The 18,720-nt window shown below is 40.9% G+C and overlaps 1 long non-coding RNA gene across 1 annotated transcript in view; it reads right to left on the reverse strand.

The window, feature by feature from the left end:
• Positions 1-7,146: 7,146 nt before the first annotated feature.
• The window catches only part of LOC129698817 (uncharacterized), a 72,604-nt gene continuing 61,030 nt past the window's right edge, over positions 7,147-18,720 (reverse strand). The window contains exon 3 of the long non-coding RNA XR_008723731.1: positions 7,147-8,215. This is a non-coding gene — a long non-coding RNA (uncharacterized LOC129698817). The remainder of the gene's footprint in view (positions 8,216-18,720) is intronic.

Here is an 18,720-nt window from a genome sequence, read left to right on the forward strand (position 1 = left end):
GAGACCAGAATTGTCAAACCAATTGCAAACCAACTGTACATTTTGGGATTTTTTTTCATTCATTAGCTATGTTGTGCCAAAATAATCAAATAATTATCCAAATAAACAATTTCAGCATATCATAACTAGGTTTTAATTGTACAGCAATGTTCACTAATTTCCCTACGTATGATTACCTTGTGAAGAGAGGCCAAATAAATGTTGGATCATATGAATAGAAGATGTAGAAGACCTACTTGAGAAAATTAGATCAGTAAATTCTGATCTAATCATCATTAGTCCTAGAATTGGTTGTTAATTGTCGATCATACAACTTACTTCGAAAACATTTTTTTTTTTTAAGTAAAAATTGAAAAATGCATTATACATAAAAGTTAACTAAAACAAGTTTCTAAACAATATTGTAAAGGATTTTTGTAAAGTACAGTACCTCTCAACCAGCAGGCCTTGTTGAAAATGTTTTCTGTGTATATTTAGGTAGCATGGTGTAGTACCAGTTTCATTGTATATTTTTGAAACTTCCCCAATTCAGCAAAGGTTACTAAAATATTAAAAATTACTTCATTGCTCATTTTGACATTTTAGACCTTCAGTCTTTTCTTGACAGTATGGCTCTCAATTTTAAAGTACAAATGTAGAAAATGTTTCCTTTTCATAAAAGAAAAGAAAATGGTTAAGAACACTTCCGCATACTGGAGTCTCTTGAGGAACAAGCAGTTATTTAATATCAGCTGCATGAACGGTGGTTTAATCAGGAAGTAGCCATTATCCTTCGACTGCACAGTCGTGACAGCTCTCGTAACAAACAGTTTTGTTTTTCAGTTTGTATGAATGAAGGCACAAATACATACTGTATTGCCAACAACTGACCTTTGAGGTCAATATACACAAGAGACAAATGTGTTGTTTGAAAAAAGGCACTCCCAAATGAAGCACATGCAGATGGATTCCTTGTATGTTTTAAAATTTTCTAGGCAGCTGATCTTCACCACACCATCTTGTCTCATACGCAAAACATGGCTGTCTTATTCAGAGATTAGCAATTATTGTAATGGGAAACGGTCTACGAGGTCAAAGCAATACTTCCTGCTGTTCACACATCATGATTTCCTGGAAACAATGAAAGGCAGGTGGGGCAGTCAGCGCATTGATCAGCAGGTAAAGCACACAAGTGTTGTAAACATTATCTGATATCACACAAAATCCTCTAATATAACTTTGACTCCCTCTCTATTCTAAACATCAACACAGAATTAACAGAACTTTTAATTATGTGCTCTTTAGGTGAACATAAATAAAACAAGACAAGTTTTAATTATATTTTAAATTTTGAAGTTACTATACCACTGTACTTTGATTGACAACTTTTAGGAGGCAACTTGGTTGAATTTTTTAATTATGACATAATAATATTCAGTATGTGAAATGAAGTTTCAAATAGATACAGTGTTTACTAACAGGAAAACCTACTTTAAAAATTGAAATACTATTGCTAATGCCAAACAGTTTAAAAATTAATAATAGAAGCAGTTAAGACTGTAACAGTAGACCAACATGGCAAACATTGATGTGATTTCATTACCTCGGTAATCCAACTCCTAGGCATTATAGATGGAATAATATTATTGTAAAAGGAAAAGTTACATATTTTGTGGAAAAAACTTAATCTCTTCCACACAAGGACTTCCTTCATGCTACTGAGGAAACCCAGGATGTTTTTTAAATATGCAACATGATTGTGAAGAACAATCTCCCTTTAAGAATTATTTTGTGCTCTGTTACGTAATGTAAAATAATTTCAACCTAAGGTGTCTTGTAAAACATGAATCCCTAGACATGGAATACATTGTTCTGAAGTAATATCCCCATAATATTTTTCTTTTTTCCACCCATTCGCGTCAGTTCTGTCAGCAAGTCCAAGCCCAATCTAGCCCAAAAGCGTCCTTTTTTCTGCAGATGCCATTCTTTCCATTGTCTTTTTAAGTGGTACAGGTCAGGCAAGGTTCATTCAAAGACATCTTGGCGATTTGCTGCCCTGCAATTTGTAGTTAGCAGTTTCAGGAGCCAAACTGCACCAGTGACAGAGTACAGTAAACCCTCGTAATTATGGATTTTGGTTATAGCGAATGGAACGTCCTCACAGTAATCAGACACCGCTGTCTATTTAACAACACAGGCTGCTAGTTGCACTGTGGAGAGTCACTGAAATTGACAAGCAATTGCTTCAATGGACACTTGTGCAATAATACTCTAGTAAACAATGTAACAAACAGCCTTTGGTAAATTTAGCTTGCAGTAACAAAAATAAATGTTTAGCTATTAAAAAGTACTTTGTATTTGAAAACAGCTCGTTGTTTCACGGAGTGACCACTAGGTGGTTGGAACGAATCCCTTACCCGGTTATAACGGACAATCGATAAAAATGGACACCATGTCCCCTCCCCCCCCCCCCCCCCCCCCCACCCCCGGTCCATTGTAATGTTATTTGTATATACGGTATGTAGTATATTTTAGGTGATGAAAGCATTTCAGGGAAAATGGAGAATTCCATCAGACAAATAGATGCACTGCTGAGAATGTGGTTAAATATATTTCAACCTTGACAGGTCTAGTTAATTATCATATGCACAAGTATGGTGAGGGACAGGTACAATGAAAATCTTGCAGCACCATCACAGGCACATCAACTCAAATATACAAAAACACAAGTTCTATATAAACCATATAAGGCAATGGAAAAACAAACTCTCCAGTACAAAACATGAGTGCATACGCACGAGTAGAAAACAAGTTCATGTGAAGGCAAGTGCTACTCCACAGTATTCTGTTGCTGCGGTAGGATTAGTATTGAGCTGACAGGAGGAACGGCAGATACTGGAATCTTGGCCAAAATACGGGCGGCACAGTGCCACTGGTGCTTCACAGCGCCAGAGACATGGGTTCGATCCTGTGAGGACTTTGTAGGTTCACTCTGTAGCCACGTGGGTTATCTCTGGGTGCTGCATGGGTTGTCTCCAGGTGCTCCGGTTTCCTCCCACATCCCCAAAATGTGCAGGTTTATAGGTTAATTTGCTTCAGTAAATTGTTCCTAGTGTGTGGGATAGAACTAGTGTACAGGTGATCGTGGTCGACGCAGACTCCGTGGGCCAAAGAGCCTGTTTCCATGCTGTATGTACGATATGATAGAACTTTACTTATTGCAGGAGGCAACCGTCATTAAAACAAACGATACTTGAAACATGAAATTAAAATGACGAGTGGATAGGATTGGGGATGTGCAAAGATTGGGATGAGTAGGAGACCCCACAATGGAAGGGGGAGTAGTTGTACAGTTTGATAGCCACAGGGAAGAAGGATCTCCTGTGGCGTCCTGTACTGCAGCTTGGTGGAACCAGTCTGTTGCTGAAGGTACTCCTCAGGTTGACCAGTGTGTCATGGAGGGGGTGAGCTGTATTGTCCAGGATGCTCTGCAGTTTGAGGAGCATCCTCCCTTCCAAGACCACCTCCCATGAAACCAACTCCACCCCCAAGCCAGAGCCAGCCATTCTGATCAGTTTGGTAATCCTGTTGGCGTCTGCGGCCTTCGCCCTGATGCCCCAGCACACGACAGCGAAGAAGAAGGCACTGGTTGCCACCGATTGGTAGAACATCTGCAGCATTTTACTGCAGAAGTTGAAGGAGCGAAGCCTTCTCAAAAAGTACAGCCAGCTCTGTCCCTTCTTGCACAGGGCCTCAGCGTTCCTCGACCAATCCAGTTTACTGTCCAGTTACACTCTAAGATATCTGTACTCCTTGGTAAACTGCACATCCCATGTCCGTCCGAAGGGGGAGGTACATTGGACCCCCCTTTTTTCCTCCACAGTAAGAAAAAATCCCGAGGCAAATAAAATTTGGAGCGCATTCAGCGATTACCCGAAATTCTGGTTCCTGCCCGCTGGATGATTTGAGGGAAAAAAGAAAGTGACCATCCGCACCTGCGCAGTTGGGGGAAGCCGGTGATGCAGTAGTGTCGCAAAATTACGCTGTCTCTCCGCACGTGCACAGTGGGCCCGGGCGGGATCAGATCGCATTTTACAGTCCACACAGTCAACGATCGCCTGGATGCCTCGTGTCTACTCTGGTAGGTAGTGGAATATTGCGTTGCGCGAGGGGGAGTCTGGTTTTTATCCTGGGTAGCAAACTACCCCCGAGTGGTCTAACAGGAGACCGTTCTCCCATCGCTGAGCGGGAACGGCTGGCAGCGGCCGAAATCAGACCTCGACACCAGACTCCGCTCCGGCCTGGCCTTCGCCTCTTCCGCCATCGGGCCCACGACACTTAAATCTTAACTAAACTACGAGACTTGAATTATTATCTTCAGATCACTCGTCCAGATTTGAGTTGCAAGTCCAATAACCTAACTACTTATGCCACCAATAAAAATATTCAACAAATAACATAGTGAATCATACCCAAACTGGTTCTCTCCCACCACAAAAAAAATTTTTGTAGATTGGTAGGGGTTTCAATTTAGATTTTTGTAGTCAACTCAGTGGTACTTATGTGTAGGAAGTAATTGCAGATGCTGGTTTAAACCGAAGATAGACACAAAAAGCTGGAGGAACTCAGCAGGACAGGCAGCATCTCTAGAGAGAAGTGTAAAGAAGTGTAAAAGAACCTGAAACGTCACCCATTCCTTCTCTCCAGAAATGCTGCCTGTCCTGCTGAGTTACTTCAGCTTTTTGTTCTATCTTCAGTGATACATAAATTTCATGTTTTTCTGTTGCAACTATTATTTAATGTCACATTAATTCAATGTCCTGCGCATTGTAAAAGTCTATAGTAATGTAAATTGAATTTAAACTTTATGAAGTAGCATTTCAATTCTTCATGTATTGTGCATCGAAGATTTACAGGTACCATTTTTTACACATGCCGTAAAGGGAGTAATATCTTGACGGATATAATTTGTTTATTACGAGTAAAAATGTAATACGAGCAAAATAGGATTTCAACATTGGTCCTATTAGGTATGTTCCCCAACTACGATATTAGGTAACAATTTTATCTGTGAAATGTGAATAAATCTTTCTTTTTGGATAAAATATATTACTTAAAACTTCCTGTTATGCAAGGGTTCTCCCTTTGGAAACATTGCTTATGATTGCAATGAGCTCCTGAATCACGTTTGATTCAGCTTACTTCAGCGGGAATGGGACTGGGACTGGGGAAATTAAAGGTGCAAATCACGCTTCTACTTCATCAGAAGATCGAGAAGATTAGGTTGGATCGAGTAGGTTAGCGAATACTCTTATCAAACTTCTACAAGTCTATGGTAGAGAGCATACTGACCGGTTGCATCGCAGCCTGTGCAGTAACCCAAATGCCCAGGAATGAAGGAGGCTGTAAAGGGTGGTAGCCATCATTGGTCCAACACAGGTACTGACCACCTCACCTTCAAAGGGATCTACAGGAGGCGCTGTATCAAAAAGGAAGTGAATATCATCAAAGACCCACACCACCCTGGCCAGTCTCTCATCTCACTGCTACTATCGGGAAGCTAGTACAGGAGCCAGAGAGCTATGACCTCCAGCTTCAAGAATAACTTTTTTCCCCACAGAAACAATCAGTCCCGTGAACAATCCTGCACAACACTAACCATAACCTTACTTCAGCAACTATGATCTACGAAGACTTTATATTGGTTGCACTACATACTTCAGTATTGCACTATAATGGGCTGGATACTTAGTATTAGTGATTATTAATTTATTGTATTATGTACGTTTGTGTATTATTGAGTGCCCTGGGGGGGGGGGGAGAATCTATCCTCTGGCTCTTTTAACCTAAATCTGTACCATGCGGTACTTATTTTAACCCTATATTTTAACCCTATAAAATATTTTAACCCTATACTTAACATATTTGATATTTAATATAATATAATATGACATTTTAACCGTATATAAAACACTGGTTAAGACAAAGTTCGAGTAATGTATCCAATTATTTCACGAATGTTAAGGTTCTCAAGAGAATATGGAAAGGGACAATGATTTTAAAGATGAAAGATGGCAGGCACAAGTTAGGCTGGAGGAGCCAAGAGACCAAGAGATAATTTGATAAAGTTGACCAAATTCGTGGCTGGTTTATGCCAGGCAAATCGTGGGATGCTGTTCCCTTTGCCATGTAGTTCAATTGCACCACATTTTGCTGTGTTCATTCAAAATGTATGGATGCCAGTGGCAGGGGCATTTATTGCTCTTGGGAGGGTTATGATAAATCATAAACAAGCAATTTGTTGGCCATTTCAAGGTCCAAAATTACGTATAAGATGAGATAAGAACAACTGATTTCCTTCCTGAAGGACAGCAGTGAATCCATTTTTTTAAGACAACCCTGTGGTTTTGTGGCCATCATTACAGATACCAGCACTTAAAAAAAAAAAAAAGATTATTCCAGAATTATTCGATTGAATTTAAATTCCACATTTTGCATTAAATTTAAATTAACCATTTTGCGGTCATGCTCCTTTAATATTGTCTCTCCTCAATCATCCTGCTAAGTGCACTTCTTCATTTGTTGTGCATTGATCCATTTTACAAATCTATCTATGTCTTCCTGAAATCTTTGAATCGAATCAGCAAACTTTGAAATTACGCTGAAGTTAGACACAAAATGCTGGAGTAACTCAGCGGGACAGGCAGCATCTCTGGAGAGGCTGCATGTGAAGTTTCCAGTCGAGACCCTCCCTCAGACCTTTGAAGTTGTGCTGTATATTAATACCCAAACCTTACACAGATCTAAAAGTACCAAGATAATACAGAACTCTACTGAACATCTGTATTCCACTCTGTTCTGGAAAAAAAACTGTATTCTAATCCTTAGCAATTGTTGTAACCATGTTGATGTCCCTTTAATGCATTGGACTTTGGTTTGGCTGTCAATCCATTACATGGCATTTAAAGATGCACATATAAAACATCAACTTCATTAGCTATATTACTCTCAAATTTTTTAAATATTATTGTTCCATTTTTCAGAACGAAGATATCACTGACCAGGCCAGCATTTATTGCCAATTATGAATTGCCCGTAAAAAGCTGTTAGTGAGTTACCTTACTGAACCACTACATTCTTTCTGGCTATACTACTCCAACAATGCTGTTGGATAAAAACTTCCACGAACGTGGCAATAAAGGGGGCTTTTTCTGTTTGGCTGCCAGTGACAAGCGGTGTTCCGCAAGGGTCCAAGTTGGGGCCCACTACTTTTCACGGTATATATAAATGATTTGTATGAGAGAATTGAAGGCTTTGTGGCCAACTTTGCAGATGTTGCAAAGATAGATGGAGGGACATGTAGTGTAGAGAATGCAAGGACTCTGTAAAATAACTTAGATGGGCTGGGAGAGTGGGCTGAGAAGTGGCAGATGGATTACAGCATAGTGAAGTGTGTAGTCGTGCATTTTGGTAGGAATAAAGGCATAGGCTATTTTCTAAATGGGGAGAGAATTCAGAAATCGGAGATGCAAAGAGACTTGGGAGTGCTGCTGCAGGATTCCCAAAAAGTAAATTTGTGAGTTTAATCGATAGTAAGGAAGGAGAATGCAATGAATTTATTTAGCGAGGGCTACAATACAAAACAGGGATGAAAATAACTTTTTTCACACAGAGAGTGGTGAATCTCTGGAACTCTCTGGCACAGAGGGTAGTTGAGGCCAGTTCATTGGCTATATTTAAGAGGGAGTTAGATGCGGCCCTTCTGGCTAAGGGGATCAGGGGGTATGGAGAGAAGGCAGGTACGGGATACTGAGTTGGATGATCAGCCATGATCATATTGAATGGCGGTGCAGGCTCGAAGGGCCGAATGACCTACTCCTGCACCTAATTTCTATGTTTCTATGTTTTTTTATGAAATGCTGAGGCTTAATAAGGCACTAGTCAGACCACATTTGGAGTACTGTGACCAGTTTTGGGCCCCATATCTGAGGAAGGATGTTATGGCATTTGGAGAGGGTCCAGAGGATGTTTACGAGAATGATCCCAGGAATGAGTGGGTTAACATATGATGAGCGTTTGGCACCAGGACTGCACTCGCTGGAGTTTAGGATGAGGGGCCACCTCATTGAAACATACCGAATAGTGAAACACCTGAATAGAGTGAATGTAGAGAGGAAATTTTCATTAGTAGAAGAGTCTTGGACAGAGTCCATAGCCTTGGAATAAAAGGATGTACCTGTAGAAAGGAAATGAGAAGGAATTTATTTAGTCACAGGGGGGTGAATCTGTGGAATTCATTCTCACAGACAGCTGTGGAGGCCAAGTCAATCGATATTTTTAAGGTGGAGATTGACAGATTTTTGGTTAGTAAGGGTGTCAGGGGTTATGGGGCGAAGGCAGGAGAATGTTGAGAGGAAAAGATAGATCAACCATGATTGAATGGCGGAGTAGGCTTGATGGGCTGTATGGCCTAATTCAGCTCCTATCACTTATGAACGTTGAATTAGACCCGGTGACAATGGTGGAATGTCAACATATATTCATATCAGGGTGGCATGCGACTTGAAAGAGACTCAAATGATGGAGATACTGTGTGTGTGTGTCCCTTGTGCTTCTGGCAACAGGGATTGCAGGTTTGTGAGGTCCTGTCAGAGCGGGCTGAGTAGGCAATGCATTTGCTCTACAGCATAGACTACTGCCAGTGTGCACCAGTGACAAAGGGAATGAGTGTGTAGATAAGATAAGATGCCAAGCAAGCTTACTTGCACAGTGTAGAGCTTTTGAGTGATGTTGGAACTGCGCTCATCCAGGCAAGTGGACAATATTCTGACATGGTTCTGACTTGTGCCTTACAAATGGTAGAAATGGTAGAAAGGGTTAGGACCATCATGTGAGTCACTCTCTGCAGGGCACCAAGTTTATAGTCTTCACTTATGACCATGCAACCCTGAGGAACTACCATAGCAATGCCCAAGGCTTTGAATGATTGGCCTCCAGCAACTATCTTCCTTTGTGGAAGGTATCATTTTAACCTTTAGACTGTTTTCCTATTGATGTGCACTGATTTCAGATTTATCAGGGTTTCTTGTTGTCGCACACATACTAAAATCTAAATATCACTATCACCTCAACTCTGGAACAGTCTTTGGTTCATGGTGCGATCAATGCCATAATAATAAAGAAGCCATGGTATAAATCCACGTCAATATCAATTAGCGATTAAAACAAAGTATTCAAGGCTATGAAACAAAGATTATAATAATTTTTCTATGCACAGAGAGGAATATTTCTAGTATCGCAATAATGGCATTTACTTTCCATCTTCATTGTACTCCTCAACTCCGGCGCACACATTTAACATGGAGAAAAATTGCATTCATCTGCCTGCCCTGATGTGTATTCTTAAGCATTTTCTCTTTTTTATTTCAGATTTACAGTATCTGCAGTATAGTACTTTTAGACACAACACCAACTGGTTAAGCATCCAAGGTACATTAAGATAATTAAATGACCTTTTTATTCTTGGAGGTCTTCAGGGAAAAAAAAGCTTCCGTTTCAGTTGCCAAAGATTACAATAAATTGTCTTACGTAGTCCCTAGATATCAACAACTGCCAGTGGGACAGAGGAGTCTTCAAAAGACATGATGGACAGTTAGAGAAACAAAACGTAAAACATATTTTAATATAGTCTTTTACCATGATGAAATCTTAAATCAGTAAACAAGCTTGCTTTTATAACATAAAATATGCATTAAGAAGGGATGGAGCTCTGCAGTATTCTAAAACCTGTTTTAAATGGAACCTCTTAATCCTGTGAAAACTCTTCAGATATCTGAAGGGGGAAACTGAGATGAGGTCTCACATGTAAAAATCTCAGCTGATGTAATTTTTCACCTTCATTGTAAATAAACACACATTAAAAAGCTACAGTACATTCAAGTCTCTTTAAATTCAAATATTCTACACCTACGTAAACACATTCAATATTCTTGCGTGATATATTTTATTTTATTTTTAAATTAGAACACAGAAAAAAGAGAATTTATCCAGTTTCCCGTAAAAAAACATCTTTGCCTGTTAAAAACATCAGTTAAATCTTAGGTATTCAGAGGGAAAAGAGAAATGTAAAAAAGCATACTTTCATAACGTAAATTTATGTGACATGTTGAAATGCATCATCCTTTTTATACACAGTATTAGAATATTCATTTTACTGCAGAAGAACAGGCAGTGCATATAAATGAGAAGCACTAATGAAATCAACTATCATTCTGCACCTACATGTGCATATTACAATTTTCCTTTCCTGGCCGTTTAATGTGTTTCCAGAACCATTCATACATTTCTCTTATTCTACAATATGTAATTAAGGAACAATTAGTATTGTACTAGTGCAAAGTATAAAATTCAGCTCTAGTCTCAATTAGACTTTAACTGCTCAAATGGCTTCATTCTTTACCTCCACAATGCATTTCCCTGTTGTGATAATTTCCATATGACATTACATCATCCTCAATGTATTTAAACAAGGCAATGCAACAATCACTTAACATTTGATTGAAAGTTTAATAAACCTAACTTTGCTATTTTAACATACATTCAATTCATTCCTTGGATTTATACATTTTAAACCAGTCCACAGGGAGTTTCTATGATGAAAACGTGCATCTTATATTCCATAAACTGATCACGATTTTTAGGTTTTATTATTGCTGCAAACTACCAGCTATAAATAATCTTTGTTTAAAACTCCATCTAGTTTTACATCGATTCACACTAAAAATATTTTTTGAAGCACAAGAAACCACCCTATTGGTATTTTACAGGATATTAAGTAGTCTACACAAGACTGGTCTAATTAAGAATGATACAATCGAAAGCCAAAGAAAAAAAGTCCTACAGTGCAGTTTCACAGCTCTGCTGCACTTTTCAAAACATTTTTCCCAATTCCAGTTAACAAGGAGCAAAATATTATTCAAAAAAGCTGCCGAAGCCTTGGATCTGCACAACAACAGCTAAAAATAACAAATCACAAGGATCTGCGGACAGACCAGTGTCAATGTTTCAGATTGATGACCTTCCATCAGAATAGTTTGATGAGAGTTCATTGACCTGAATCGTTAACTCTATTCCTCACTCCACACATGCTCCCCAACCTGCAACATTTATCCAGCATTTTATCAGACTCCATTTTTTTTTTGTCTCTACATGTACTAGCCACAAATAATGGCCTACTGCGAAATTTATATCTCAATGCACAAAGTAATAGGTAATATAGTAATGACAAATTCATTATTATGAGGAGAAAATGAAAGGGGTGGGGTGGCAGAAATGGAGACAGACATGATAACACAACATTAAAATGTGATAATGTCCAGGATTTGTCCATAGTGCTTGTCGTGAGGGAAATTAGTTGGGGGAGCATGCTGTGGTTGGTTCACTCATTTTGTCAATAGGTTTATGAAGACACTGTTGATGGCATTTCTTTTATGATGGTTTGAGATAGGTAGCATCAACTAAGGTGCCAGCAAGAGGTCTTGATTTTCCAATATTCTTTTTGTCAGATGGTCAAAGCTGATTATCGTGCACCGAAGGCACTAGCATATTTCTAAATTGATCTCACGTTTCATTGCCAGGTAACTTCAGAGATGTGACAACTGAACCACATTTCCAAGGACCGTTACTAGTTTAGTTTAGAGTTACAGCGCGGAAACAGGCCTTTCGGCCCACTGGGTCCGTGCCGACCAGCGATCCCCGCAGATTAACACTATCCTACACACACTTGGGACAATATTTTCATTTACCAAGCCAATTAACCTACATACCTGTACGTCTTTGGAGTGTGGGTGGAAATCGAAGATCTCGGAGAAAACCCACGCAGGTCACGGGGAGAACGTACAAACTCCGTACAAACAGTGGCCGTAGTCGGGATCGAACCCTGGTCTCCGGCACTGCATTCACTGTAAGGCAGCAATTCTACCGCTGCGCCCAAATGCCGCCAATGTTACTTCCACATCGACACTATCATATCACCCACATACCTGGCACATACTCCTGAAAAAGGCACTCTTCTCCAAGCTCCAACAAGGATACTGTTCACCAGAAGATCAGAAATAATCCTTCATTGATCTTCTCAATATTTCCTTTAAAAAAGTAATATCCTCACAAATTCATTGAAATACCTGTCCTGTGACCAAACAAAATGAAGATCCAAAATGGCTCCAAAACGGATGCCTAGTGAACACAAATGAAGGAGTGCACCATCTCCCATATTTGCACCTAATCTAGCACCTCCTTCCTTAGATGTGGCAGGCACCTGCCCACCCAGAGAAATGGAGAGAAAGCAAGTCATCCCTGACAAATAGGGGAGGAGGGAGAGGACAATCTCAAGAAGAGAGAAAACCGCAGTACACATTTAATCTCATCTAGGATTCCGGAGCAGGCATGATCAAACATGGACATCCAGGACGTTGGAGAAGGGATTCTGCTCAGCCGTGTAGCTCACATGGTCCAGCGGCAGATACTGATTCCCCAAATTTTACACAGAGGCTGCCCTTGGCTCAAGCCCGTGTGGGAGGAGAGTTAGAGGTGAGTCAGAGGGGGAAAACAGTTTAAAACTGAGGAATTTGGTTTGTAAATTAGTTAATTTATCAGTCAATATAAGCAATACGGCTCTTAGGGAGCTGCCTCGTGAGTAAAGTGTGAGTCTTTGGCTCTAGAGTCTTCGGCGAGGAGGCTGAGGAGAGAAGGTTACGCATAAAGCTCGAGAGGACGGAACCCGGTGAACACATGTCGAGGCAGATGAGACCGTGTGAGGCTTGCAGGATACGGGAACAACCAAGGTGTGTGATGGAGAGAAAGGGTGGAAATCGTGGAGTGCAGAAGACCCAGGTGGCTGTGCCTAATGAAAACAGGTACGCCCTCTTGGGAACTGTCCGGGGAGACGATGTTTCCAGTCCGAGCGGCGGACACGTCGGTGGCTCCAATCCTGGAGATGGCACTCAACCGGCGAGACAAACATCGGGCAGAGCCCTAGTGGTGGGTGACTCTATTATCCGAGGAGCGGACAGGAGATTCTGTGGCAGCAGAGGAGATGCGAGGATGGTCTGTTGCCTCCCTGGTGCCAGGGTTCAGGATGTCACGGGTCGAATTCAGAACATCCTTGAGAGAGAAGGTGAACAGTCGGCAGTAGTTGTGCACGTAGGCAACATCGGGAAGAAGAGGAAGGAGGTTCTCCAACATGAGTTCAGAGAGTTGGGATGAAGACTGCAAGGCCGGACTTCTAGGGTGGTTATCTCTGGATTGCTTCCAGTACCTCGTGCTAGTAAGTACAGGAACAGGGAGATAGGGGATCTGAATGGGTGGCTGAGGGGCTGGAGCAGGGAGCAAGGATTTAGATTTATAGACCACTGGGATCTCTTTTGAAGTAGGGGTGACCTGTACAAAATGGACGGGTTACACTTTAACTGGAGGGGGACCGACATTCTGGCAGGCAAGTTTGCTAGGGCTGCACGTGTGGGTTTAAACTAAATAGTGGGGGGGGGAGGGATTGACAAATTGGGAGTATAAAGATGGAGTTGAAGGGGAAGTGACTACAGGAAAAATTACAAAAGATTCTTGAATTAATGGGAATGAAAGCTCGAGAAGGGACAACAGAGTAAGGTCAGGGCCAATTGTGAGCGGTGCGGTGGTGCGAAGTGAATACGGAGGTCAAAGTTCTGTATATGAATGCGTGAAGTAAACTAAATAAAGTGGACGAGCTTGAGGCTCAGTTAGAAATTGGCAAGTATGATGTTGTGGGAATTACTGAGACATGGCTGCAAGAGGGCCAGGGTTGGGAACTGAATATTCAAGGGTATACCTCCTATCGAAAAGACAGACAGGTGGGCAGAGGGGGTGGGGTTGCCCTGTTGGTGAGGAATGAAATTCAGTCCCTTGCAAGGGGTGACATTGAAACAGGAGATGTGGAGTCAGTATGGATAGAACTAAGGAATTGTAAGGGTAAAAAGACCCTAATAGGACTAATCTACAGGCCCCCAAACAGTAGCCTGGACATAGGGCGCAAGTTGAATCAAGAGTTAAAATTGGCATGTAGCAAAAGTAATGCTGTGGTTATTATGGGAGATTTCAACATGCAGGTAGACTGGGAAAATCAGGTTGGTACTGGATCCCAAGAAAGAGACTTTGTAGAGTGCCTTTGTGATGGATGCTTAGAACAGCTTGTATTGGAGCTGACCAGGGAGAAGGCAATTCTGGATTTAGTGTTATGTAATGAACCAGATTTGATAAAGGACCTCGAGGTTAATGAGCCATTAGGAAGTAGTGACCATAACATGGTCAGATTTAATCTACAATTGGAGAGGGAGAAGGGTAGATCTGAGGTGTCAGTGTTGCAGTTGAATAAAGGGGACTATGGGGCCATGTGGGAGGAGCTGGCCAAAGTTGACTGGAAAGATACACTAGCAGGGATGACAGTGGAACAGAAATGGCAGGTATTTCTAGGAATAATACAGAAGGTGCAGGATCAGTTCATTCCTAGGAGGAAGAAATATTCCAAAGGGAGTAAGGGCCATGGCTGACATGGGACGTCAGAGACAGTATAAAAATTAAAGCGAAGAAGTGCAACGTAGCAAAGATGAGCGGGAAGCAAGAGGATTGGGTAATGTTTAAAGAACAACAGAAGATAACTAAAAAGACAATACAGGGAGAAAAGATGAGGTCCGAAGGCAAGCTAGCCAAGAATAAAAAGGAAGATAGTAGAAGCTTCTTTAGGTATGTGAAGAGGAAAAAATTAGTTAAGACCAAAGTTGGACCCTTGAAGACCGAAAAAGGTGAATTTATGATGGGGAACAAGGAAATGGCAGATGAGTTGAACAGGTACTTTGGATCTGTCTTCACTAAGGAAGACACAAACAATCTTCCATATATAGTAGTGGCCAGAGGATCTGGGGTGACGGAAGAACTGAAGGAAATCCACATTAGGCAGGAAATGGTGATGGATAGACAGATGGGACTGAAGGCTGATAAATCCCCAGAACCTCATGGTCTGCATCCCAGAGACCCAGAGTACTTAAGGAAGTGGCTCTAGAAATAGTGGATACATTGCTGATAATTTTCCAATGTTCTATAGACTAAGGATCAGTTCCTGTGGATTGGAGGGTAGCTAATGTTAGTCCACTTTTTAAGAAAGGTGGGAGAGAGAAAACTGGGAATTATAGTCCAGTTAGCCTGACATCCATGGTAGGGAAGATGCTGGAGTCAATTATAAAAGATGAAATAGCAGCACATTTGGATAGCAGTAACAGGATCAGTCCGAGTCAGCATGGATTTACGAAGGGGAAATCATGCTTGACTAATCTTCTGGAATTTTTTGAAGATGTAATTTGGAAAATGGACAAGGGAGAGCCAGTGGATGTAGTGTACCTGGACTTTCAGAAAGCATTTGATAAGGTCCCACATAAGAGATTAGTGGGCAAAATTAGGGCACATGGTATTGGGGGTAGAGTGCTGACATGGATAGAAAATTGGTTGGCAGATAGGAAACAAAGAGTAGGGATTAACGGGTCCCTTTCAGAATGGCAGGCAGTGACTAGTGGGGTACCGCAAGGCTTGGTGTTGGGACCGCAGCTATTTACAATATACATCAATGATTTGGATGAAGGGATTCAAAGTAACATTAGCAAATTTGCAGATGACACAAAGCTGGGTGGCAGTGTGAACTAGGTGACAGTGTGAGGAGGATGCTATGAGAATTGTCTATTGTCTATTGAGGCCAGGTTCCCCAACGCAACCCGTTCCCATTTCCCCAATGCAACCCATTCCCCCAACGGAATATTCCAGCACTCACCCATAGCCGACAACTGCGCAGGGGCTGTTTATTTTGCCTTATTCAGCCTCCCTCATTTTTAAACTTAAAACAAAAATGCATTTGCACTTGCTAGGGCAAGCAAAACTCAGTGTACCTGGATAGCAACAATGTTGCGAGCAGGGCTAAGCACAGGGAAAGTTTCTGCACATTTGTGAACATTTTCATTAATAACTCGAGAAATAATGCATCAAATTGACAGATGGCGATTTTTGACATCATGGCGTAAATTTCTATCGGAATATGTAAAAATGTCACCGTTAGCGCGTCGTGTTTTCGAGATGTGAAACGCACATGAACATCACACAACACACACACGCACACATCCAAGATCAGAGTTTTATAAGTATATAGAAAGATATATTACTAAAACTCTCATCTTGTTTGTTTGCGTGAGTGATTTTCCGAAACATAGCCAAAACGGTACACGATAACGCTACAATATTTGGGTCCACCTTACTCACAAGTTTTGTTCAGATTTATGGTATATTTTACAAGTTATTGACATTTTAAACTTTACAAAAACCATATTACAAAATGACTTTTCCACTTGCCCTGCCCGTCAGCCACGTTCGACATCACAATGACATCACAATGGGATCCCGAATTTCATTTACATTTAAAAAAATCGTGCCTTTTGTTATTCTCAAAAAACCCCTCAGTTGTAATCAAATTCTTCCATTTTCATTAACTGCTGACATGGTGCTTAGGTTATTTCAAAGAAAAAAAACGATTTTCATTCAGAATTCCAGTTAAAAATAAACTTCACAATTTTCATTGGGGGTGGGGTAGGATAGGGGGGAGCATTCATTTAAAAAAACAACGTGAATTTAATTGTGGGAGGTGGGATAGGGGTGAGGTGAGGAATGGGGGGAGCAGGGGGATAGAGGGAGAGGAATGGGGTAGGGAGGGGAGAGTTGGGTGGGGGGGGAGGATGGAGGGAGAGGAGGGCAGTGGGGGAGGTGAGGGAGAGAGTGGGGGGTGCGTGAGGAGGGAGAGTGGGGTGGGATAGGGGGGAGATGAGGTGGGGGAGCAGGGGGATAGATGGAGAAGGGGGTAGGGAGGGGAGAGGGGTTATGGAGGGAGGGAGAGAGTGACAGGGTAGGGGAAAGGAGAGGGAGGGAGAGGTCATGACATTTGTCAAATACAGGAGGTCATCTGACACAACTCTACTTATCAGAAACACAGAAAGCATGTTGAGTGTTGTTGAGTTCAGAGAATGGGCTGGATCCAGGACAACCAGTTCAATAATAACCCAATAAAATTCTTTCCACAAATGCTGCCCGACCCATTTCAGACTTTTTTGTTTCCAGGTCACCTAATTTTGGGGTCAGGTAACCTAAAACAAAGGCAGCCAACTTAATGGCCGTATGCACAATGTTAAGCAAAATAATTATACCACACTTGCTCAACCCCACAAAATGTAAGACTGTGTCAATTAATGAAAACATCTGTTGAGTTAATGTTCTACTAGCACAGCAAAATTTCTTAAGCTTCACCCTCCAGAATTAGGGATTCATGAAAACATCTCTGTTGTGCTGCTTGCAGACAGCTGTCATTCTACGTTTATAAGATCGTCCCAAACTTCTTTTTTCAACCCATTTGTTTCCTCTTAAATTTGAAAGAGTTTTATTCTATTCTTTCAAATAATAGCATCCTGGATTACTTTCTGCACAAGTTTTGAATTATATGTTATCCTCGTACATAGACAATACTCTGCCAGACAGAACAGATTTCTTCCTGCAGGAGCAATGTACTGTACATTCGAAGCAATCAAATGTTTGTGCATATCATAGCTCTCTCTCTATTCACCTCTCAGTCAATTAAATTAAGGAAATGCAAATTGTCAAAGGGCTATATATTTTAAGCAATATTAAACTATATTCCAATCATGTTTATTTGTGAACATTTTAGCTTTTTTTGTATAAAATATATTTCAACATCCTGGGTTTGTGCTGACATCTTGTGCTCTACAAATAGCTATACAGATACAGTGCCCTCCATAATGTTTGGGACAAAGACCCATCATTTATTTATTTGCTTCAGTACTCCACAATTTGAGATTTGTAATAGAAAAAAAATCACATGTGGTGAAAGTGCACATTGTCAGATTTTAATAAAGGCCATTTTTATACATTTTAGTTTCACCATGTAGAAATTACAGCAGTGTTTATACACAGACCCCCCATTTCAGGCACCATAATGTTTGGGACACAGCAATATCATGTAAGTGAATGTAGTCATGTTTAGTATTTTGTTACATATCCTTTGCATGCAATGATTGCTTGAAGTCTGCGATTCATGGACCACCAGTTGCTGGTTGTCTTCTCTGGTGATGCTCTGCCAGGCCTGTATTGCAGCCATCTTTATTTATGCTTGTTTTGGGGCCTAGTCCCCTTCAGTTTTCTCTTAAAAATATAAGAAGCATGTTCAATTGGGTTCAGATCAAGTGATTGACTTGCCCACTCAAGAACTGACCATTTTTTAGCTTTGAAAAACTCTGATGTTTGGGATCATTGTCGCTGTAGAATCAACTGCCGGCCAATGAGTTTTGCGGCATTTGTTTGAACTTGTGCAGATAGGATGTGTCTATACACTTCAGAATTCAGAGGCAAATAAATAAATGATGGGTCTTTGTCCCAAACATGATGGAGGTCACTGAAGGTTTGAAACTGGCCAATGATGATATGATACAATCAATTTTACCCCAAATTTCTCTCAACCATCAGCAAAATAATGGAAAGGGTCATCAACAGTTATCAAGCTGCATTTTATCATTATCAATAGCCTGTACTTGATCAGAACCACTCAGTTCCATACCTTACCGCACAGTCTTGACTTAAAACACAAAACTGAATTGCAGGGATGAGGAAAGT

Source organism: Leucoraja erinacea, chromosome 7 (genome assembly GCF_028641065.1).
Source record: "Leucoraja erinacea ecotype New England chromosome 7, Leri_hhj_1, whole genome shotgun sequence".
Taxonomy (NCBI): domain Eukaryota; kingdom Metazoa; phylum Chordata; class Chondrichthyes; order Rajiformes; family Rajidae; genus Leucoraja; species Leucoraja erinaceus.